The 26293-nt window shown below is 44.2% G+C and overlaps 1 non-coding gene across 1 annotated transcript; it reads left to right on the top strand.

Moving 5' to 3' along the window:
• The first annotated feature begins 7897 nt into the window (after nucleotides 1–7897).
• Nucleotides 7898–7969, top strand: TRNAH-GUG (transfer RNA histidin (anticodon GUG)). The gene has a single exon. It is a non-coding gene; the product is annotated as a tRNA-His (tRNA).
• The last annotated feature ends 18324 nt before the right edge of the window (nucleotides 7970–26293 follow it).

Raw genomic sequence — 26293 nt, 5'->3', positions numbered from 1 at the left:
GAAGACAATGTCCAACATAACACGCCAATTACACTGGATTAATCTTTGTGTTTAGATAGGAGATGCCTCGTATGGGCCAATAAGCCTTCTGCAGCCCCTATGTTTATCCCTTATGTATCCCCCCATGTTTTCACCTTCATTGTATTATCACCTGACCTAATGCGGGTATAAAATCAACTAGTATTGTAAGATCTGTTCAATTGAGAATGAACCATGGAGGTTCGAAACGTCGTGCAAATTATACAAATAAGTGTAATACACTCTATAGTAAATCACTTCTTTTCTTCGCCTTAAAAGTACGAAAATGAGTTTTGGAGAACTCCTATTTCAATTAAGCCCTGATGCTAAGAAAATAGTTAGAGGGAGAGAAGCCCTAAACCAGAAAATAATAAATACAGAATATGCGGTCATATTCAATGAAACATGTTTGAGAGAAAACCTGCTGCCAGTATACACCAATATATATATATATATATTGTCGACATATATATATATATATATATATATATATATGTCGTACCTAGTAGCCAGAACGCCCTTCTCAGCCTACTATGCAAGGCCCGATTTGCCTAATAAGCCAAGTTTTCATGAATAAATATATTTTATCAATTTTTTTTCTTATGAAAAGATAAAGCTATCCATTTCATTATGTATGAGGTCAATTTTTTTTTATTGGAGTTAAAATTAACGTAGATATATGACCCTACCTAACCTAACCTATCTTTATAGGTTATCTTTATAGGTTAGGTTATATATATATATATATATATATATATATATAGCATTTTATCAAATCACCTCATTCTTTGGGGCACACGTGAGGAACACAAATGCAAACAAGCCTGAATGGTCCCCAGGACTATATACAACTGAAAACTCACACCCCGGAAGTGACTCGAACCCATACTCCCACAACTGGTATGTACAGGGACGCCTTAATCCGCTTGACCATCACGACCGGACAATAAGGAAGTGATAGCCGAGTGCCGGCGGGGAAGTGGTTCATATAGCCTCGGCTATCACTTCCTTATTGTCCGGTCGTGATGGTCAAGCGGATTAAGGCGTCCCTGTACATACCAGTTGTGGGAGTATGGGTTCGAGTCACTTCCGGGGTGTGAGTTTTCAGTTGTATATAGTCCTGGGGACCATTCAGGCTTGTTTGCATTTGTGTTCCTCACGTGTGCCCCAAAGAATGAGGTGATTTGATAAAATGCTATGCCCAAGATTACCATCCGAGTGCCGGCGGGGAAGTGGTTCATATAGCCTCGGCTATCACTTCCTTATTGTCCGGTCGTGATGGTCAAGCGGATTAAGGCGTCCCTGTACATACCAGTTGTGGGAGTATGGGTTCGAGTCACTTCCGGGGTGTGAGTTTTCAGTTGTATATAGTCCTGGGGACCATTCAGGCTTGTTTGCATTTGTGTTCCTCACGTGTGCCCCAAAGAATGAGGTGATTTGATAAAATGCTATGCCCAAGATTACCATCCGAGTGCCGGCGGGGAAGTGGTTCATATAGCCTCGGCTATCACTTCCTTATTGTCCGGTCGTGATGGTCAAGCGGATTAAGGCGTCCCTGTACATACCAGTTGTGGGAGTATGGGTTCGAGTCACTTCCGGGGTGTGAGTTTTCAGTTATATATATATATATATATATATATATATATATATATATATATATATATATATATATATATATATATATATATATATATATATATATTTTCTTAGCATCAGGGCTTAATAGAAATAGGAGTTCTCCAAAACTCATTTTCGTACTTTTAAGGTGAAGAAAAGAAGTGATTTACTATAGAGTGTATTACACTTATTTGTATAATTTGCACGACGTTTCGAACCTCCATGGTTCATTCTCAAGTGAACAGATCTTACAATACTAGTTGATTTTATACCCGCATTAGGTCAGGTGATAATACAATGAAGGTGAAAACACGGGGGGATACATAAGGGATAAACATAGGGGCTGCAGAAGGCTTATTGGCCCATACGAGGCATCTCCTATCTAAACACAAAGATTAATCCAGTGTAATTGGCTTGTTATGTTGGACATTGTCTTCTGTGTTGGCATCGATATGTTCTTGTCTTGTCCTTACTCTCATGGTGGGTAGAGTAAATAGTTCCGTGATTTGGGTGTTCATGGTAGGTCGCTCTATTCTTATGTGAATTGCCTCAAGAATTTGTAATCTTCTTGAATCTTGGGTTTTGTCTATTATGCAAGTATTCTTGTTCAACATTTCTCTTGTTAGAGTAATGTCATGGGCTTGTCTCATGTGATTCCTAGGGGCACCAGATTGAAGATGGCATGTCAAACGCCTCGTCAGCTTGGTCGACGTCATACCTATGTACTTACATTGAAGGTTACATCCTTCGTGGGGGCAAGTGTACATGTATACAACGCTTGACTACTGTAGAGGGTTCTCCGTCGGCTTCGGACTGTTTTTGATAAGGAGTTCGGAAGTCTTCTTGGTTTTGTAGAATATTATCAGGTTTATGTTTTGGTTAGGAGTAGTGCTTTTTACTCCTTTACGGATTATTTCTTTCATTATTCTTTCCTCTTTTATATGTTCACTGTGCATGGTTGATTTGTAATATAATTTTATTGGGGGTGTTGTGGTTTCTGTTCTAGGTTCTGAATTATACCAACGGTCCAAGTGTCTTCTTATAGCAGCGTTTATTTCCGCGTTGCTATATCCATTGTTCACCAATACCTGAGTTACTCTTTCAAACTCTCTACTCACGTTGCTCCATTCAGAGCAGTGGGTAAGCGCTCGACGAATATAAGCATTGAGAACACTGGCTTTGTATCTTTGGGGGCACTCACTTCTACCGTTCAGGCATAATCCTATGTTGGTGGGCTTGGTATATACGTTGGTGCTTAAAGAGGTTCCTGTTTTTGTTATTAGTACATCCAAGAATGGCAGACTGTTATTTTCACTATTTTCATGTGTAAATCGGAGTACTGACTCTCTCTCTAGGTGTCTTTTTAGGTCAATTAGTTCATCTGAGTCTTTTACTATTACGAATATGTCATCTACATAACGGCAGTATACAGTTGGTTTTTGTCTGCTACTGAAGACCCCTATCTTCGATGGTTCCCATATAAAAATTAGCAAATAAAACTCCTAAGGGGGAGCCCATTGCTACTCCGTCTATTTGTAAATACATGTCTCCTTGTGGACTGATGAAAGTTTATCCCTAATGTATCCCCCCATGTTTTCACCTTCATTGTATTATCACCTGACCTAATGCGGGTATAAAATCAACTAGTATTGTAAGATTTGTTCACTTGAGAATGAACCATGGAGGTTCGAAACGTCGTGCAAATTATACAAATAAGTGTAATACACTCTATAGTAAATCACTTCTTTTCTTCACCTTAAAAGTACGAAAATGAGTTTTGGAGAACTCCTATTTCTATTAAGCCCTGATGCTAAAAAAATAGTTAGAGGGATAGAAGCCCTAAACCAGAAAATAATAAATACAGAATATGCGGTCATATTCAATGAAACATGTTTGAAAGAAAACCTGCTGCCAGTATACACCAATATATATATATATATATATATATATATATATATATATATATATATATATATATATATATATAAATATATATATATATATATATATATATATATATATAAATATATATATATATATATATAAATATATATATATATATATATATATATATATATATATATATGCAAACAAGCCTGAATGGTCCCCAGGACTATATACAACTGAAAACTCACACCCCAGAAGTGACTCGAACCCATACTCCCACAACTGGTATGTACAGGGACGCCTTAATCCGCTTGACCATCACGACCGGACATAAGGAAGTGATAGCCGAGGCTATATGAACCACTTCCCCGCCGGCACTCGGATGGTAATCTTGGGCATAGCATTTTATCAAATCACCTCATTCTTTGGGGCACACGTGAGGAACACAAATGCAAACAAGCCTGAATGGTCCCCAGGACTATATACAACTGAAAACTCACACCCCAGAAGTGACTCGAACCCATACTCCCACAACTGGTATGTACAGGGACGCCTTAATCCGCTTGACCATCACGACCGGACATAAGGAAGTGATAGCCGAGGCTATATGAACCACTTCCCCGCCGGCACTCGGATGGTAATCTTGGGCATAGCATTTTATCAAATCACCTCATTCTTTGGGGCACACGTGAGGAACACAAATGCAAACAAGCCTGAATGGTCCCCAGGACTATATACAACTGAAAACTCACACCCCAGAAGTGACTCGAACCCATACTCCCACAACTGGTATGTACAGGGACGCCTTAATCCGCTTGACCATCACGACCGGACATAAGGAAGTGATAGCCGAGGCTATATGAACCACTTCCCCGCCGGCACTCGGATGGTAATCTTGGGCATAGCATTTTATCAAATCACCTCATTCTTTGGGGCACACGTGAGGAACACAAATGCAAACAAGCCTGAATGGTCCCCAGGACTATATACAACTGAAAACTCACACCCCAGAAGTGACTCGAACCCATACTCCCACAACTGGTATGTACAGGGACGCCTTAATCCGCTTGACCATCACGACCGGACATAAGGAAGTGATAGCCGAGGCTATATGAACCACTTCCCCGCCGGCACTCGGATGGTAATCTTGGGCATAGCATTTTATCAAATCACCTCATTCTTTGGGGCACACGTGAGGAACACAAATGCAAACAAGCCTGAATGGTCCCCAGGACTATATACAACTGAAAACTCACACCCCAGAAGTGACTCGAACCCATACTCCCACATCTGGTATGTACAGGGACGCCTTAATCCGCTTGACCATCACGACCGGACATAAGGAAGTGATAGCCGAGGCTATATGAACCACTTCCCCGCCGGCACTCGGATGGTAATCTTGGGCATAGCATTTTATCAAATCACCTCATTCTTTGGGGCACACGTGAGGAACACAAATGCAAACAAGCCTGAATGGTCCCCAGGACTATATACAACTGAAAACTCACACCCCAGAAGTGACTCGAACCCATACTCCCACAACTGGTATGTACAGGGACGCCTTAATCCGCTTGACCATCACGACCGGACATAAGGAAGTTATAGCCGAGGCTATATGAACCACTTCCCCGCCGGCACTCGGATGGTAATCTTGGGCATAGCATTCCTTATGTCCGGTCGTGATGGTCAAGCGGATTAAGGCGTCCCTGTACATACCAGTTGTGGGAGTATGGGTTCGAGTCACTTCTGGGGTGTGAGTTTTCAGTTGTATATAGTCCTGGGGACCATTCAGGCTTGTTTGCATTTGTGTTCCTCACGTGTGCCCCAAAGAATGAGGTGATTTGATAAAATGCTATGCCCAAGATTACCATCCGAGTGCCGGCGGGGAAGTGGTTCATATAGCCTCGGCTATCACTTCCTTATGTCCGGTCGTGATGGTCAAGCGGATTAAGGCGTCCCTGTACATACCAGTTGTGGGAGTATGGGTTCGAGTCACTTCTGGGGTGTGAGTTTTCAGTTGTATATAGTCCTGGGGACCATTCAGGCTTGTTTGCATTTGTGTTCCTCACGTGTGCCCCAAAGAATGAGGTGATTTGATAAAATGCTATGCCCAAGATTACCATCCGAGTGCCGGCGGGGAAGTGGTTCATATAGCCTCGGCTATCACTTCCTTATGTCCGGTCGTGATGGTCAAGCGGATTAAGGCGTCCCTGTACATACCAGTTGTGGGAGTATGGGTTCGAGTCACTTCTGGGGTGTGAGTTTTCAGTTGTATATAGTCCTGGGGACCATTCAGGCTTGTTTGCATTTGTGTTCCTCACGTGTGCCCCAAAGAATGAGGTGATTTGATAAAATGCTATGCCCAAGATTACCATCCGAGTGCCGGCGGGGAAGTGGTTCATATAGCCTCGGCTATCACTTCCTTATGTCCGGTCGTGATGGTCAAGCGGATTAAGGCGTCCCTGTACATACCAGTTGTGGGAGTATGGGTTCGAGTCACTTCTGGGGTGTGAGTTTTCAGTTGTATATAGTCTTGGGGACCATTCAGGCTTGTTTGCATTTGTGTTCCTCACGTGTGCCCCAAAGAATGAGGTGATTTGATAAAATGCTATGCCCAAGATTACCATCCGAGTGCCGGCGGGGAAGTGGTTCATATAGCCTCGGCTATCACTTCCTTATGTCCGGTCGTGATGGTCAAGCGGATTAAGGCGTCCCTGTACATACCAGTTGTGGGAGTATGGGTTCGAGTCACTTCTGGGGTGTGAGTTTTCAGTTGTATATAGTCCTGGGGACCATTCAGGCTTGTTTGCATTTGTGTTCCTCACGTGTGCCCCAAAGAATGAGGTGATTTGATAAAATGCTATGCCCAAGATTACCATCCGAGTGCCGGCGGGGAAGTGGTTCATATAGCCTCGGCTATCACTTCCTTATGTCCGGTCGTGATGGTCAAGCGGATTAAGGCGTCCCTGTACATACCAGTTGTGGGAGTATGGGTTCGAGTCACTTCTGGGGTGTGAGTTTTCAGTTGTATATAGTCCTGGGGACCATTCAGGCTTGTTTGCATTTGTGTTCCTCACGTGTGCCCCAAAGAATGAGGTGATTTGATAAAATGCTATGCCCAAGATTACCATCCGAGTGCCGGCGGGGAAGTGGTTCATATAGCCTCGGCTATCACTTCCTTATGTCCGGTCGTGATGGTCAAGCGGATTAAGGCGTCCCTGTACATACCAGTTGTGGGAGTATGGGTTCGAGTCACTTCTGGGGTGTGAGTTTTCAGTTATATATATATATATATATATATATATATATATATATATATATATATATATCTATATATATATATATATATATATATATATATAAATATATATATATATATATATATATATATATATATATATAAATATATATATATATATATATATATATATATATATATATATATATATATATATATATATATATCTATATATATATATATATATATATATATATATAAATATATATATATATATATATATATATATATATATATATATATATATATATATATATATATATATATATATATATATTGTGTGTTGCATTGTGTTCTGGGAATGTGAGCGTGAGGATGAAAATGATGAGAATATCTCTGACGATGATGAGAATATCTCTGGCAATAATGTGGTTGTGGGGTAGAGATTACACCTTGTTTAACGTGACGTTGTTGTCTGTACAATGTCAGGTGCTTGGAAAGACATGTTGTCATACCTATTTAATGACGTTGTTGGAGCTGACAGTCCATAAGTGTGCTCATGAAGGTAGAAACGACATTCACCTTTCTCGAGGCCTAGCAGTGTGTGGTTGATTACTTGACTATCTGTTTGGCTTTCTCTCCTTCCATTTCTCCATCTCTCTCTCTCCCTCATCTTCCCTCCAGCCATCCATAATACCCAAACATACAGTGAACCCCAACATCTCAGAGTTATAGGAGGCGAGGGCGACCTTACAGGCACGGTATGTATGGAGTTATGAATAATTCTGTTGTCATATTCCTGAGGATAGTCCTTACGTTGACCTCATGTTGTTTATGCAACCCGGCCTCTCACCTTGCACGTCTCGCTTTGTGTCTTGTGGTCCCCTAACGGACGAATTTCAATGAACAGTAGCGGGATTCACATATCCACGTTTTCTGTATATGGATAAGTTGGGTTAGATAGTTTACGTTGGTTTGTTCATTTATTTTTTTGGTAAGAACTTTGTGCAGAGACCAGGATACACATACTAAAGGTATGTAGGAGAGGAGGGGGGGAGGGAGGGAGAAAGAGAGAGAGAGAGGTCTACTCTCGTCAATTACAACCAACCACCCATCTCTACATGCACACCCACGGTGGCCGTGATCGTATAGTGGTTAGTACATTGCGTTGTGGCCGCAATAACCCAGGTTCGAATCCTGGTCACGGCAGGTGATTGTATTTTATGAGAGATGTTTAAAACTTACATCAACTCCTGTAGAAATTCAATTTCTTTTTTATTATGCACCCCATACCCAACCCGTGGGCGGTTGCGGGAAGGGTTATAGAGGCACATAATGGGTTCAGAAACTGAACCCCATAGTTCATTTAGCTAAGCAAGTGACAATCATTTGAAGCTAGTTACACAATTGTTAATGCCATATATACGTATACATATTATATACAATCATTTACACAAATACATATACACACCGATAATCTTTTTATATCACAAGTGATTCAACAAGAGACTCACAACAGTCACTATACAAGGCACTTAACATCTATGGTGAGTCACACAGTAACTAGTCTTGTTCCACACCCACCCAACTGGGCGGCAGCTTAACAGTCATATGTTCCACACCCACCCAACTGGGCGGCAGCTTAACAGTCATGTGCTCCACACCCACCCAACTAGGTGGCAGGTTTAGAGTCATGTGCTCCACACCCACCCAACTGGGCGGCAGCTTTACCGTCATGTGTTACACACCCACCCAACTTGAAGGCAGCTTTACAATCTTGTTCTCCAAACCCACCCAACTGGGTGGCACCTTTACATTCATATGCTCCACACCCACCTAACTGGGCGGCAGCTTTACAGTCATGTGCTCCACACCCACCCAACTGGGTGGCAGTTTTAGTCATGTGTTCCACACCCACCGAAATGGGCTGCAGCTTTACAGCCATGTGCTCCACACCCACCCAACTGGGTGGCAGCTTTACAGTCATGTGCGTGTAGCGCCCAGAGAAAGTACATCCATGACTCACCCTTTGAACCTCCTTGGTAAGGTCAGCCATGTGACCTTAGATTCAGCTAGAGGTAATTGAAATACTTTCTGGCTACACCCTAGTCTAGGGGCACCTGACAGCCGGTTGGACAGTGCTTCGGATTTGGAGTCCTGAGCTTCCGGGTTCAATCACCGGTGGAGGCGGAGACAAATGGGCAAAATGTTTCTTTCACCCTGATTCCTCTTGTTACCTAGCAGTAAATATGAACCTGGGATTTAGACAACTTCTATGGGCTGCTTCCTGGGGGAGAGGGGAGGGGGGGGGGGGTAACAAAAAGAAGGCCTGGTCGAGGACCGGGCCGCGGGGACGCTAAGCCCCAAAATCATCTCAAGATAACCTCAAGATAGTCAGCTTGTTCATATTTGCGAATAATCCTGATAGTCTTGGCAAACAAACTTAAGGCACATCTTGAGTGTTTTTGCACACCATGAGGAGCTCACTCCTTGAAGTGCTGACGAATTAGTTAGGTGAGCTAAACACTTTTTTCTGTGCAGGCTGAATCAGCTAGGAACAGGACCACACCAAACTTTCCAACATCAGTGCAAACGACTCCCCTCCCTTGATTCGGGATGTGACGAAAGCTTGTGTACATACCCCTGGATGATAGTTAGGAAAGAAAGAGTGCTGGAGTGGGCTGCAGGTCATCAAACAGGCCTCAGGAAACAGAGTGAATTCACCCAGGTCGTAGAGCAGGACCCAAAAGGTAATGTGTGTGATCTTTGATATTTTCCATCTGTAATATCTAAACAATTGCCAGAGTTTAGAGTAGGGACTTATAGTTTGGTGAACATCATATTTTGTTCTCAATAAACTCATGTTAAACTTTCCATTCTGTGTCAGTTAATGGAACCTCCTATTCCTCTGAGTTCAGTTTGGTTACCAACCAGTCAGTAATTAATGACAGTTAGAAATGGACTCTCAAAAGCCAAGCAATGCTTCTTGCCTCATTGCTTGATATAACTGTGTGACAGGCAAGATGGTGGCAGTGGTTTAATTACAAGTTCTCTGTGTAGCATTTCCTTGGGAAGTTACCTTTGGTCCCGGGGTGAAACCATCCGTCGTGCACCATATTTCAGTTCAAATTACATTGCGTCTAAATTACCAGTGTTTCAATAACTAGTATTACCAGGTTTTACCTCAATAAAGTGTTACAAGTGCAACCAGTAGGAAGTGTTACTCAGTATTAATCAGTATCTTCTAGAGTCAATATTATTATTACAATGGTTGCAGCGGCGAGACACACACGACCTTCATCACTGTAACAACCTACACTACACACGACCATCACTGTAACCATCTACGCTACACACGACCATCATCACTGTAACCACCTACACTACACACGACCATCACTGTAACCATCTACACTACACACGACCATCATCACTGTAACCACCTACACTACACACGACCATCACTGTACCATCTACACTACACACGACCATCATCACTGTAACCACCTACACTACACACGACCATCACTGTAACCATCTACACTACACACGACCATCATCACTGTAACCATCTACACTACACACGACCTTCACTGTAACCAACTACACTACACACGACCATCATCACTGTAACCATCTACACTACACACGACCATCACTGTAACCATCTACACTACACACGACCATCATCACTGTAACCATCTACACTACACACGACCATCACTGTAACCATCTACACTACACACGACCATCATCACTGTAACCATCTACACTACACACGACCATCACTGTAACCGTCTACACTACACACGACCATCATCACTGTAATTATACACTACACACAACCAATGTCATTGTAATCATCTACACCATACTCACTGTAATCATCTACACCATACTCACTGTAATCATCTACACCATACTCTCCTCATGGTTCCAACCGAAGCTCTCTCTCTCTCTCTCTCTCTCTCTCTCTCTCTCTCTCTCTCTCTCTCTCTCTCTCTCTCTCTCTCTCTCTCTCTCTCTCTCTCTCTCTCTCTCTCTCTCTCTCTCTCTCTCTCTCTCTCTCTCTCTCTCTCTCTCTCTCTCTCTCTCTCTCTCTCTCTCTCACACACACACACACACAAACACACACACACACAGGGTGTGTGTATGTGAGAGGGCGCAGGTGGCTGAGCATACAGCACGCTGGATACGTATTCCTGTGGTTCGGGAATCGATTCCCGGCGCCAGCTGAAACAGATGGGCAGAGTTTCTTTCGCCCTGTTACTGTTACCTAGCAGTAAATAGTTACCTGGAAGTTAGACAGCTGTTACGGGCTGCTTTCTTTGGCGTGTGTGGAAAAAAGTTAGTAGTTAGTAACAGTTGATTAACAGATGAGAGGTGGGCCGAAAGAGCAGAGCTCAACCCCCGCAAGCACAGCTAGCTGAGAACAACTAGGTGAAAACACACACAACACACACACACACACACACACACACACACACACACACACACACACACACACACACACACACACACACACACACACACACACACACACTCTCACACACACACACAACTAGGTGAGTACAACTAGGTGAGTACACACACACACACACACACACACACACACACACACACACACACACACACACTGGAAGAAGGCTTATGTACCGATTTCAAGAAAGCAGATTAGGAGGCACTTAACTACAGACACGTATCATTGAAATGCATCCCTGGAAAGAATAATTAGGCTAAAACTTGTTGCACACCTGGAGAGCATTAGGTATGTAAACAAACATCAACATGGGTTCTGGACAGGAAAATCATGCCTAACAAACCTTTTGAAATTGTATGATAAAATAACAAGGATAAGGCAGGACAGAAGGTTGGGCAGATTGTATATTTCTAGACTGTCAAAAGGCCTTTGATACAATACCGCACACGAGACTGCTACTCAAACTTGAGAGTCAGGCAGGAGTAAGCAGAAAGGCCCTAGCATGGGTAAGGAACTACATAACAGGAAGGAGCCAGAGAATAATGGTACGGGGCGAGTAGTCGGACTGGCGAACAGTAACGAGTGGAGTACCTCAAGGATCGGTGCTGGGACCAATTCTGTTTCTAGTTTACGTAAATGACATGAAATGACACACCTAATCTAACTCCTGAGGCACATATAAATAGGATAACGACAGCAGCATACTCTACACTGGCAAAAGTTAGAACATCATTCAGACACCTAAGTGAGGAGGCATTTAGGGCGCTTTACACTGCCTTTGTGAGATCAGTCATAGAGTATGCCGCACCATCATGGATTCCCCCACTTGAAGAAACACATAAGGAAACTGGAAAAGGTTCAGAAGTTTGCGACGAAGCTCGTCCCAGCGTTACGAGGGATGGGATGTGAAGAGCGCCTGAAGGAACTGAACCTTACAACACTAGAAAAAAAGGGAGAGGGGGATATGATACGAACGTATAAAATACTCAAGGTAACTGACAAAGTGGAAATAGATGAAATGTTCACACATAATGGTAACAGAACGAGGGGACTGGGTGGAAGCTGGAAATTCAGATGAGTATTAGAGATCTTTGGAAGTTTTCTTTTAGCACGAGAGTAGCGGAAAAATGGAATGCACTTAAGGAGCAAGTTGTGGAAGCAAACTCTATTCATAATTTTAAAACTAGGTTTGATAGGGAAATGGGGCAGGAGTCATGGCTGTAAACAACTGATGGCTAGAAAGGCGGGATCCATGAGTCAGTGCTCGATCCTGCAGGCACAAATAGGTAAGTACAGTGTGTGGGTGTATATGTGTGCGTGTGTGTGTGTGCGCGAGAAGGCACTGGTGGCTGAGCATACAGCACGCTGGATAAGTAATCTTGTGGTCCGGGGTTCGAATTCCGGCAATGGCGGAAACAGATGGGCAGAGTTCCTTTCACCCTGATTCCTTGTTACCTTACAGTAAATTAGGTACATGGAAGTTAGACAGCTGTTACAGGCTGCTTCCTGGGTGTGTACTCACCTATTTGTGCTTACGGAGGTTGAGGTTTGGCTCTTTGGTGCCGCCTCTCAACTGTCAATCAACTGGTGTACAGATTCCTGAGCCTACTGGGCTCTATCATATTTACATTTGAAACTGTGTATGGAGTCAGCCTCCACCACATCACTTTCTAATGCATTCCACCTGTTAACTACTCTGACACTGAAAAAGTTTCTTCTTACGTCCCCGTGGCTCATGTGGGTACTTACTTTCCACCTGTGTCCCCTTGTTCGCTTCCACCAATGTTGAACAGTTTATCCTTGTCTACCCTGTCGATTCTCCTGAGGATTTTGTATGTAGTAATCATGTCTACCCTTACTCCTCTGTCTTCCAGTGTCGAAAGGTGTGAGGTAAGATGAGTGTGTGTGCGTGTGCGTGTGTGTGTGTGTGTGTGTACTCACCTAGTTGTACTCACCTAGTTGTGTTTGCGGGGGTTGAGCTCTGGCTCTTTGGTCCCGCCTCTCAACCGTCAATCAACAGGTGTACAGATTCCTGAGCCTATCGGGCTCTGTCATATCTACACTTGAAACTGTGTATGGAGTGAGCCTCCACCACATCACCCCCTAATGTATTCCATTTGTCAACCACTCTGACACTAAAAAAGTTCTTTCTAATATCTCTGTGGCTCATTTGGGCACTCAGTTTCCACCTGTGTCCCCTTGTGCGTGTTCCCCTTGTGTTAAATAGACTGTCTTTATCTACCCTATCAATCCCCTTCAGAATCTTGAATGTGGTGATCATGTCCCCCCTAACTCTTCTGTCTTCCAGCGAAGTGAGGTTTAATTCCCGTAGTCTCTCCTCGTAGCTCATACCTCTCAGCTCGGGTACTAGTCTGGTGGCAAACCTTTGAACCTTTTCCAGTTTAGTCTTATCCTTGACTAGATATGGACTCCATGCTGGGGCTGCATACTCCAGGATTGGCCTGACATATGTGGTATACAAAGTTCTGAATGATTCTTTACACAAGTTTCTGAATGCCGTTCGTATGTTGGCCAGCCTGGCATATGCTGCTGATGTTATCCGCTTGATATGTGCTGCAGGAGACAGGTCTGGCGTGATATCAACCCCCAAGTCTTTTTCCTTCTCTGACTCCTGAAGAATTTCCTCTCCCAGATGATACCTTGTATCTGGCCTCCTGCTCCCTACACCTATCTTCATTACATTACATTTGGTTGGGTTAAACTCTAACAACCATTTGTTCGACCATTCCTTCAGCTTGTCTAGCTTGTCACACACAGCTTGTGTGTGAACCTTTGTCCAGCTTGTCACACACACACACACACACAACAGTACTCACCTAATTGTGCTTGCGGGGGTTGAGCTTTGGCTCTTTGGTACAGTGTGTGTGTGTGTGTGTGTGTGTGTGTGTGTGTGTGTGTGTGTGTGTGTGTGTGTGTGTGTGTGTGTGTGTGTGTGTGTGTGTGTGTGTGTATGTGTGTGTGTGTGTGTGTACTCACCTAGTTGTACTCACCTAGTTGTGCTTGCGGGGGTTGAGCTCTGGCTCTTTGGTCCCGCCTCTCAACCGTCAATCAACAGGTGTACAGATTCCTGAGCCTTTTGGGCTCTATCATATCTACACTTGAAACTGTGTATGGAGTCAGCCTCCACCACATCACTTCCTAATGCATTCCATTTGTCAACCACTCTAACACTAAAAAAGGTCTTTCTAATATCTCTGTGGCTCATTTGGGCGCTCAGTTTCCACCTGTGTCCCCTTGTGCGTGTGCCCCTTGTGTTAAATAACCTTGTGCGTGCGTGTGTGTGTACTCACCTAATTGTACTCACCTAATTGTGCTTGCGGGGGTTGAGCTCTGGCTCTTTGGTCCCGCCTCTCAACCGTCAATCAACTGGTGTACAGATTCCTGAGCCTATTGGGCTCTATCATATCTACATTTGAAACTGTGTATGGAGTCAGCCTCCACCACATCACTTCCTAATGCATTCCATTTACTAACTACTCTGACACTGAAAAAGTTCTTTCTAACGTCTCTGTGGCTCATTTGGGTACTCAGCTTCCACCTGTGTCCCCTTGTTCGCGTCCCACCAGTGTTGAATAGTTCATCCTTGTTTACCCGGTCGATTCCCCTGAGGATTTTGTAGGTTGTGATCATGTCCCCCCTTACTCTTCTGTCTTCCAGTGTCGTGAGGTGCATTTCCCGCAGCCTTTCCTCATAACTCATGCCTCTTAGTTCTGGGACTAGTCTAGTAGCATACCTTTGGACTTTTTCCAGCTTCGTCTTGTGCTTGACAAGGTACGGGCTCCATGCTGGGGCCGCATACTCCAGGATTGGTCTTACATATGTGGTGTACAAGATTCTGAATGATTCCTTACACAGGTTCCTGAACGCCGTTCTGATGTTAGCCAGCCTCGCATATGCCGCAGACGTTATTCTCTTTATGTGGGCTTCAGGAGACAGGTTTGGTGTGATATCAACTCCTAGATCTTTCTCTCTGTCTGTTTCATTAAGTACTTCATCTCCTATTCTGTATCCTGTGCCTGGCCTCCTGTTTCCACTGCCTAGTTTCATTACTTTGCATTTACTCGGGTTGAACTTCAACAGCCATTTGTTGGACCATTCACTCAGTCTATCCAGGTCATCTTGTAGCCTCCTACTATCATCCTCTGTTTCAATCCTCCTCATAATTTTTGCATCGTCGGCAAACATTGAGAGGAACGAATCTATACCCTCTGGGAGATCATTTACATATACCAGAAACAGTATAGGTCCAAGGACTGACCCCTGCGGGACTCCACTTGTGACGTCTCGCCAATCTGAGGCCTCACCCCTCACACAGACTCGTTGTCTCCTGTTGCTTAGGTATTCCTCTATCCACCGGAGTACCTTCCCTCTCACTCCAGCCTGCATCTCCAACTTTCGCACTAGCCTCTTGTGTGGTACTGTATCAAAGGCTTTCTGACAATCCAAAAATATGCAGTCTGCCCACCCTTCTCTTTCTTGCCTTATTTTTGTTGCCTGGTCGTAGAATTCAAGTAACCCTGTGAGGCAGGACCTGCCATCCCTGAACCCATGTTGATGCTGTGTTACAAAGTTCCTTCGCTCCAGATGCTCCACTAGTTTTTTTCGCACAATCTTCTCCATCAGCTTGCATGGTATGCAGGTTAGGGACACTGGCCTGTAGTTCAGTGCCTCCTGTCTATCCCCTTTCTTGTATATCGGGACTACGTTAGCTGCTTTCCAAATATCTGGCAGTTCCCCTGTTGCCAGTGATTTGTTATACACTATGGAGAGTGGTAGGCTCAGTTCTCTTGCTCCTTCCTTTAGAACCCAAGGGGAGATTCCATCTGGGCCTATAGCCTTCGTCACGTCCAACTCTAGTAAACACTTCCTTACTTCCCCACTGGTAATCTCAAACTCTTCCAGTGGTTCCTGGTTAGCTATTCCCTCACTTAGCTCTGGAATTTCTCCTTGTTCTAAGGTGAAGACCTCCTGGAATTTCTTATTCAATTCCTCACACACTTCCTTGTCATTTGTAGTGAATCCTTCCGCCCCTATCCTTAATCTCATAACCTGTTCCTTTACTGTTGTTTTTCTCCTAATGTGGCTATGCAACAATTTAGGCTGAGTCTTTGCCTTGCTTGCGATGTCATTTTCGTATTGTCTTTCTGCCTCTCTTCTCATCCTGACATATTCATTCCTGGCATTCTGGTATCTTTCTCTGCTCTCCAGTGTCCTGTTATTCCTATAGTTTCTCCATGCCCTTTTACTTTGCTGTGTGTGTGTGTGTGCGTGCGTGCGTGTGTGTGTGTGTGTGTGTGCGTGCGTGTGTGTGTGTGTGTGTGTGTGCGTGTGTGTGTGTGTGTGTGTGTGTGTGTGTGTGTGTGTGTGTGTGTGTGTGTGTGTGTGTGTGTGTGTGTGCGTGCGCGAGTGTGCGAGTGTGTGTGCGTGCGCGAGTGTGTGTGTGTGTGTGTGTGTGTAAGAAAAAAATCAGTTGATTGATTGACAGTTGAAACTTTGGCCGAAGAGCAGAGCTCAACCCCCACAAGAACAACTAGGTGAATTACACACATCCTCTTTATTTTAATTTATTACACAAAAACACTTACAAGTAATTATAAAAACAAAAACAAAAAGGTAAGCAGTTAAAACTCAAATCTCCATATACTGCCAGTCCTTCCCTGGTGTTTATCCCTCGTTGTACCACCAAAGGTTGTCCCACATGTCCACCAAGTTGCGCACGTAGCTGGCCGCGTCCTCCCAGTTGCCCTCCCACCAGCCGGCGTCTATTTTTCGTCTCTTCGGGGCGGGGTCCGGGCTGTCGTAATGCGAAATGAGACGCTTACAACCATAGTCCGAGGAGTCCATCGTGGATATGCTGAGGGGAGTGAGATGCGCGGGAGCACACGACCTGACTGACTAAGATAGAGCCCCACATAGGTTCAATATATATCCTGGATGATCCAGAATATAGTTAAGGGCTAAATATTGTCAGGTTGAAAACAGTTTTTCTTGCTTGATGGTTTCATTCTTTATAATGCACCCCATACCCAACCTGTTTGCGGTGGTAGAAAGGGTTACAGAGGCACACAATGGGTTCAGAAACTAAACCCCATAATTCGTTTAGCTAAACAAGTGACAATCTTTTGAAGCTAGTTACACAATTGTTAATGTCATAAGGCACTTAACATCTATGATGAGTCACACAGTTACTAGTCTTGTTCCACACCCACCCAACTGGGCGGCAGCTTTACAGTCATGTGCTCCGCGGCCACCTAACTGGGCGACAGCTTTACAGTCATGTGCTCCACACCCACCTAACTGGGCGACAGCTTTATAGTCATGTGCTCCACACCCATCCAACTGGGCCTCAGCTTTACAGTCTTGTGCATGCATTACCTACAGTATGCAAATTTTGGATACTTGGCTAAGATTCCCGGCAGTTCATCATTATGAATGAAGTACTTAAACATTTCTTGGACTTCATTGATGATGTTATCTCTGAATTCTGCAATTTTTTCACATACCATTATATAATAACGCAAAGTATGCGATCAGTTCTGCTGACATAGTTTTCATTTAGTCTAATCTACATCAGCAAATTTTACAAACTCCCATAGGTACTTGTAGCCGAGCCTAAGTCTAACAAAGGTAACATCTTGAAGTCTGTTAACCTTATTGGATGACCCATAGACGTGCGGTTCTTCCTGCATAATAGAATGATGATAGATGGAGGAACTGGTGTGAATTTCACTTTGCCTCAAGTCAACGAGATTTTGTTGATGTTCCCGGAATAATACTGCCCTCAGGCTGCTCAAAGGCAGTCCAAGATGGTACTCAATTCCCTCTTTATGAGCAAATGTTTTGGCTAACTCATCAGTTCTATCATTCATTCAGAGAACAATATGGGAAGGCGTCCGTGAGACACGTAGTTGACACGCCTCATTCGTATGCCTTGTTCGTTCAATGGTCAACCATACCAGGGCTTACTGGAAGTCTGTGACAAACAGACACTTAGTGTGTAGTGGGGATTGTTTTTATTGAAACATGAATGAAAGCTTGTGTGATCTTGAGTTCAAGATAACCCTATAATCAGGAGAGGCTTGAAGGATATTTACACACACACACACACACACACACACACACACACACACACACACACACACACACACACACACACACACACACACACACACACACACACACACACACAGCAGGGGAACTGCCAGATATTTGGAAAGCAGCTAACGTAGTCCCGATATACAAGAAAGGGGATAGACAGGAGGCACTGAACTACAGGCCAGTGTCCCTAACCTGCATACCATGCAAGCTGATGGAGAAGATTGTGCGAAAAAACTAGTGGAGCATCTGGAGCGAAGGAACTTTGTAACACAGCATCAACATGGGTTCAGGGATGGCAGGTCCTGCCTCACAGGGTTACTTGAATTCTACGACCAGGCAACAAAAATAAGGGAAGAAAGAGAAGGGTGGGCAGACTTCATATTTTTGGATTGTCAGAAAGCCTTTGATACAGTGCCACACAAGAGGCTAGTGCGAAAGTTGGAGATGCAGGCTGGAGTGAGAGGGAAGGTACTCCGGTGGATAGAGGAGTACCTAAGCAACAGGAGACAACGAGTCTGTGTGAGGGGTGAGGTCTCAGATTGGCGAGACGTCACAAGTGGAGTCCCGCAGGGGTCAGTCCTTGGACCTATACTGTTTCTGGTATATGTAAATGATCTCCCAGAGGGTATAGATTCGTTCCTCTCAATGTTTGCCGACGATGCAAAAATTATGAGGAGGATTGAAACAGAGGATGATAGTAGGAGGCTACAAGATGACCTGGATAGACTGAGTGAATGGTCCAACAAATGGCTGTTGAAGTTCAACCCGAGTAAGTGCAAAGTAATGAAACTAGGCAGTGGAAACAGGAGGCCAGGCACAGGCTACAGAATAGGAGATGAAGTACTTAATGAAACAGACAGAGAGAAAGATCTAGGAGTTGATATCACACCAAACCTGTCTCCTGAAGCCCACATAAAGAGAATAACGTCTGCGGCATATGCGAGGCTGGCTAACATCAGAACGGCGTTCAGGAACCTGTGTAAGGAATCATTCAGAATCTTGTACACCACATATGTAAGACCAATCCTGGAGTATGCGGCCCCAGCATGGAGCTCGTACCTTGTCAAGCACAAGACGAAGCTGGAAAAAGTACAAAGGTATGCTACTAGACTAGTCCCAGAACTAAGAGGCATGAGTTATGAGGAAAGGCTGCGGGAAATGCACCTTACGACACTGGAAAACAGAAGAGTAGGGGGGGACATGATCACAACCTACAAAATCCTCAGGGGAATCGACCGGGTAAACAAGGATGAACTATTCAACACTGGTGGGACGCGAACAAGGGGACACAGGTGGAAGCTGAGTACCCAAATGAGCCACAGAGACGTTAGAAAGAACTTTTTCAGTGTCAGAGTAGTTAGTAAATGGAATGCATTAGGAAGTGATGTGGTGGAGGCTGACTCCATACACAGTTTCAAATGTAGATATGATAGAGCCCAATAGGCTCAGGAATCTGTACACCAGTTGATTGACGGTTGAGAGGCGGGACCAAAGAGCCAGAGCTCAACCCCCGCAAGCACAATTAGGTGAGTACACACACACGCACACGCGCCCGTGCCCGCGCGCGCACGCACACACACACACACACACACACACACACACACACACACACACACACACACACACACACACACACACACACACAGTTTCAAATGTAAATATGACAGAGCCCAGTAGGCTCAGGAATCTGTACACCAGTTGATTGACAGTTGAGAGGCGGTACCAAAGAGCCAGAGCTCAACCCCCGCAGCACAAATGCACAAATAGGTGAGTACACACACACACACACACACACACACACACACACACACACAAACACACAAACACACACACACACACACACACACACACACACACACACACACACACACACACACACACACACACACACACACACACACACACACACACACACACACACACACAAACACACACACACACACACACACACACACACACACACACACACACACACACACACACACACACACAGAAAGCTGCCCTTAACAGTTGTCTAACTCCCAGGTACCTATTTACTGCTAGGTAATAGGGGCATCAGGGTTAAAGAAACTCTGCCCATTTGATTCTGCCATCACCGCGGATCGTACCCGGGCTCTAGGATTACGAGTCCAGAGCGCTATCCACTCAGCTATCAGGCCCCCTGTAATCTCTGGTCATGTGTATAAGTGCGTGAGTGTATATATGTGCGTGTATGTGTATATGTGCATGTGTGTGTGTATATGTGCATGTGTGTGTGTATATGTTCATGTGTGTGTGTGTATATGTGCATGTGTGTGCGTGTATATGTGCGTGTGTATTCACCTAGTTCACTAAGTTGTGCTTTCGGGGGTTGAGCTCTGCTCTTTGGTCCCGCCTCTTAGCTGTCAATCACCTAGCGTACTGTGGGAACCGACCTGTGAGATTTATATTTATTTAATTTATATGAATTTATATTTACGTTAATTTATATACTTCGATAGCAATTTGTATAATGATAAGTGGACTGTATTTCTGCAATAATCTCATAATCTCACAAATCGATCCTCTACACATTAGGGGGGGTTTATATTAATTAAATTTATATATATGCAGCCAATCAAACTACAGTATTAACTACACATATTGAAGAGGTTCCTTATCTTATTTGTACAGCAGGCCTTAGTCCACCAGGTATAACCAGGATGTAGACACCACATTTTCCCTCTTTGAGGTAGCTTCCATCACCCTGGTAACTGATGCACAAAGCATGCTTCCTCGTCTTGACCTGTCAAAAGGGCGCTAGCTGTAAAGCCAGAATCCTATATATGACAGGTATATCAGAGAAACACTGTACATGGAACAATGAAGACCTGGCTTAATTACCTTTAGTTTGAGGCTATCTCGTGTTCTAACCGGCAAACCCTACCCAATGACATTAATGGCCACTAATGATAGATAAATGGGTTTCGGTAGAACACTTAACTTGAATTTGTTGACAGCGTGTGATAATGGTACACCTTTGGTTTCCATAACACTTCGTCCAAGTAGAATTAACAGGAGCTGTATTTGCTCCCTTGAGCCTCTCTGGTCTCAGTATAAACAATGGCTGCCCCTCCTTCCTCACTCCTGACGCCTGGCTTACATTGTCCAGATGACAGAAAGTGATAGAAGGGTCACATTTACTCTACTTTAATTCTGATAATTAAGTTAATTTATATGAGATGTTTTTATGATGGTAAAGTCCAAAGACTAATGTATTTAAGAATAATTCCCACCATAATAGGTGGAGAATTTATAATAGTATGTGGTGATGATATCCCGTTTTCTATAGACGGTAATTCCACTACAAGTTACGTTTTCTATGGTTAACTTGTTTATACAATACAACAATTATTATCTGTCTGTATGTTATATTAAATGGTGTCGGATTTTCCGACACGTACAGATTCTTGAGCCTACTGAACTCTATCATATCTACATTTGAAACTGTGTATGGAGTCAGCCTCCACCACATCACTGCCTAATGCATTCCATTTGTTAACTACTCTGACACTGAAAAAGTTCTTTCTAATGTCTCTGTGGCTTATCTGGGTACTAAGTTTCCACCCGTGTCCCCTTGTCCTCTTCCTCTCGTGCTAAAGACTTTGTCTTTGCCAATTCCCCCCTAGAATTTTGTAGGTGGTTATCATGTCTTCCCTTACTCTTACATATACTCAGTGTATATGTAGGTGTGTGTGTGTATATGTGTGTGTGTGTGTGTCTATTATTATAATCTTGTGGGTTGGTGGTGTTGTTGTCGTCGTGTTCCTCCTTTATGGACAACCCAACCCACAACTCGGTAGAGTGCTTATATCTCACTAGGAGATCACCCTTGGCGCTTCTGGCTCTTGGAGAGGGGCTCAACGTCACATGTTTAGGGGATGCGGCTTCAACACTTAACCTCGTTGTCACGTGCACACACCCACTCGAGCCACTGTGACTCCCCACTCTCTCCTTATGAGATATGATCTCCTCAATCCTCTATGACTTACTAGTATTACCTTCTACCCTGTCCACAGCAGTGGTTCTTGGTTCTTTCTCTCTCTCTCTCTCATTCTTTACTACCTCCTGGGAAGCCTCACTAGGACAAGGGCAAACACCAGCAAATTGGGATAGATTTACTGGACAAAGCACATACACGATACCTACACACATATAATAATAATGAATCCTATACTCTATAATATTACAATCAGGTTGCACTCCAACACCATCAGAACTCTATCATCAGCTTATCAAGTGGTATCCTATCTCCTGGTTCACCACCTGATACTATCAACTTCCTCAAGTTGATCAAGTCTACATACACTGTTGCACCATCAGCAACAGAATATATATATGTATCTATAAATGTGTACAAAGAAAATCATCATTTGAATGCAATAACATATATCAGTATAAATGTTCATTGATACACAACAATGATCAATCGATCACTCTATCAGTCCTAGAACGCATGCGTCTGTAGGTAATCCAGCCTACGTCTGTAACTCTAAACTTCAGTATAAAACACTCCATGACGTAAGAATGCAAACAAACACTCACCTCTCACTGCGTCTTGCACGCTAATGACAACCAAACACTATCAACTCCCTACAATTAATCCACCAGAACTTTCCTTCCACCTCTGGAAGTTCACTACCCTGATATCTTCAGGTTCTTCCGGGCTTCACTACCAGGATCCTCTGCAGCTCCTCCAGGCTGCTACCATGAGGTTCTCCTTGAGCAACTACGGTGCTTCACCCTTCTGCAAGGGTCCTCCACAGCTCTCCTGGCTGCTACACCACGAAGTTTCCTCGAGCAATTATGGTGCTTCACCACAACAGAAGCACGTGACACTCCTCTTCACTGCTTCTCCTCACAGCTCGAGGTCCTCTGCTCCACTACCTTGGAGTCTCATCAATTACTTCATCTGGGCTGGCTTCGAAGTTCTCAACAACTTCTTCCCCAAAGACAAACCTGCAACCCATCGACACTCCAATAAAATGTTTCCCCTTTAACACATAAACAAAAATAATCACACAATATGTTTGCCTCAAACCTCTATCTGTCCTCTACATACAGTGAAGCTACATACATACTCAGGGTACAGTCCTTGCACCGCTGCTTTTCCTTATTCTCATATCAGATATAGACAAAAATACAAGTCACAGCTTCGTATCATCCTTTGCAGATGACACAAAAATCAGTATGAAAATTACCTCTACTGAGGACATTGAAAAACTTCAAGCTGATATTAATAAAGTTTTCGACTGGGCATCAGAAAATAACATGATGTTTAACAGTGATAAATTCCAGGTACTCAGGTATGGTAAAAATGAGGACCTTAAACATAATACAGAGTACAAAACACAATCAAATGTACCCATAGTAGGAAAACAGCATGTAAAGGATTTGGGAATAATAATGTCTGACGACCTAACGTTTAAGGAGCATAACCAAGCAAATATTGCGACAGCCAGAAAAATGATAGGATGGATTACGAGAACTTTCAAATCCAGGGATCACATCACAATGGTTGTACTCTTCAAGTCACTTGTGTTGTCCCGTCTTGAGTACTGCTCAGTACTCACTTCCCCCTTCAGAGCAGGAGAGATTGCTGAAATAGAGGGAATACAGAGAACATATACGGCACGCATAGACGCAATAAAGCACCTAAATTATTGGAATCGTCTCAAAGCCCTCCAAATGTACTCACTAGAAAGAAGACGAGAGAGATATCAAATAATATACACCTGGAAGATACTGAAGGCCAAGTACCAAATCTACACAGTAAAATAACAACGTACTGGAGTGAACGACATGGAAGAAAATGTAGAATAGAACCAGTGAAGAGCAGAGGTGCCATAGGCACAATCAAAGAACACTGTATAAACATCAGAGGCCCGCGGTTGTTCAACGTCCTCCCAGCAAGCATAAGAAATATTGCCGGAACAACCGTGGACATTTTCAAGAGGAAACTAGATTTATTCCTCCAAGGAGTGCCGGACCAACCGGGCTGTGGTGGGTATGTGAGCCTGCGGGCCGCTCCAAGCAACAGCCTGGTGGACCAAACTCTCACAAGTCGAGCCTGGCCTCGGGCCGGGCTTGGGGAGTAGAAGAACTCCCAGAACCCCATCAACCAGGTATCAACCAGTGAGAGTGGACTCCCCCGTTTTTGGGCAGGTCCATACTCCACCTCGACCGGTGGGCCTCACTCACTCCGGGAGGGGCCTTCGCCGTCGGGAGCTCTCAGTCACCTGCCAGCGCTTAGAGGGGATGGATGTCGCTCCGTGTTCCTCCCTCTCCACTCTCTTATTTCAGGCTTTCTGCCTCACCAAAACATGTCTAACTTATCAATAAACATTGCTACTGTCGCTGGGCACACGACCAACTACAAGCAATCACTATGAACTGGCGTATATCGTGCTTACCGCAGATTGTCTGGTCGAGTGTGCTCCTCCCTCTGACGAAGGTTGGTCAGGGCGCTGCCACGGCCCCCGGTAATGCCTCTGGGCGGTTTAATACTCTCCTCTTCGACCAGGACTTGAGACAACAACGTTCCCAGCTCAGTTCCACAGCTGGTACGTCTGCACACTTCTCTTTTCTTCGAGATATATCACTAGGGGTTCCCTTCTGACGGGAGCTCAACGGAGCGCAGCTTTCCCCCTGCGATGTCTGGCCTCAAGTGAGGTCAAAGCCCTCCAGAAGCGAGCCTCACGCCTCCAGCAAAATGTCCACATCTCCTAGCCAGCCATTTATCTGTTTTCTTCTTCACTGCCCATAATCTTAAATTGTTATTTATATCCAAGCAACTATTTTACATATGTGTTATCACCTCAATATTTGCTAGACCTTCTAATCAGGTCAGGCTTGATGAATAACTCTCAAGGAGGGAGACTCGTTTCTCCTGTAGGCTGAGATCATAACACTATGCATGTTGTGTTGTTGTTGTTCAAAAATGCCTAGAGCAATGGTGCAAGATCTTGGCAGTTCCAGTTTGTGTGTGATTGGTACCTGGTAGTGCAGGGAGATCAGAGAGTTCTGTGTACCTGGTAGTGCAGGGAGATCAGAGAGTTCTGTGTACCTGGTGGTGCAGGGAGATCAGAGAGTTCTGTGTAACTGGTGGTGCAGGGAGATCAGAGAGGTCTGTGTACCTGGTGGTGCAGGGAGATCAGAGAGTTCTGTGTACCTGGTGGTGCAGGGAGATCAGAGAGTTCTGTGTAACTGGTGGTGCAGGGAGATCAGAGAGTTCTGTGTACTTAGTGGTGCAAGTAGTGAAGTTGAGGATTAGAACCGTGCGCAACACCTGAGCAGGTGAGCCAATTAGGCCCCCTGGTCAGGTGTTGCACGTGGCTGTAATCCTCAAGGGTTCTGGGGGTGGGCGCGTGCCGTCCGGCCGCGCGGCACTAGTCTTCAGGTAGAATCCTGTGTTCCACTGACTCCGTGTGTGGGAGGGGGGGGGGGGGTTGTAGAGAGGATAAAGGGGTATGTGTCAGTAGGTATGTTGAGCATATGTGCAGGTGTGTAATATGAAAATAAAAGTGTAGATAGCATAGAGTGTAAGTAGTTATATATATAAATAGTAATAACAATAATTGTATGTAGGATCGAGAAGGGTATGTTGAGGGCATGGAGAGGGACCCCCTCCCATGGATGGACCAGCCTAGAAGATCGGGATTTAAAGATGGACGATTAGGATATGTTATGTGAAGAAGGTTAAGGGGGAGGGAAGTAGAAAGGGGAGCTAGTTAGTAGCTTTGACTGATAGTGTGGCTCTCTCATTCTCGTGTTATTTTTTTTAACAAAATGTCTGTTTTATGTAGTGAAGTGGATATATTTTACCAATTCTCTGCTTGCGATGAGGGTCTATGATGTCTTTATCCGCAGGTGATTAGTTTTCATGTCAGACTGGAGGGGGGGGGGGGGGGTTCACG

The sequence above is a fragment of the Procambarus clarkii genome, chromosome 30 (genome assembly GCF_040958095.1).
Source record: "Procambarus clarkii isolate CNS0578487 chromosome 30, FALCON_Pclarkii_2.0, whole genome shotgun sequence".
Taxonomy (NCBI): Eukaryota; Metazoa; Arthropoda; class Malacostraca; order Decapoda; family Cambaridae; genus Procambarus; species Procambarus clarkii.
Note: the sequence above shows the minus strand (reverse complement) of the source record. Positions and strands in the feature narration are given on the sequence as shown.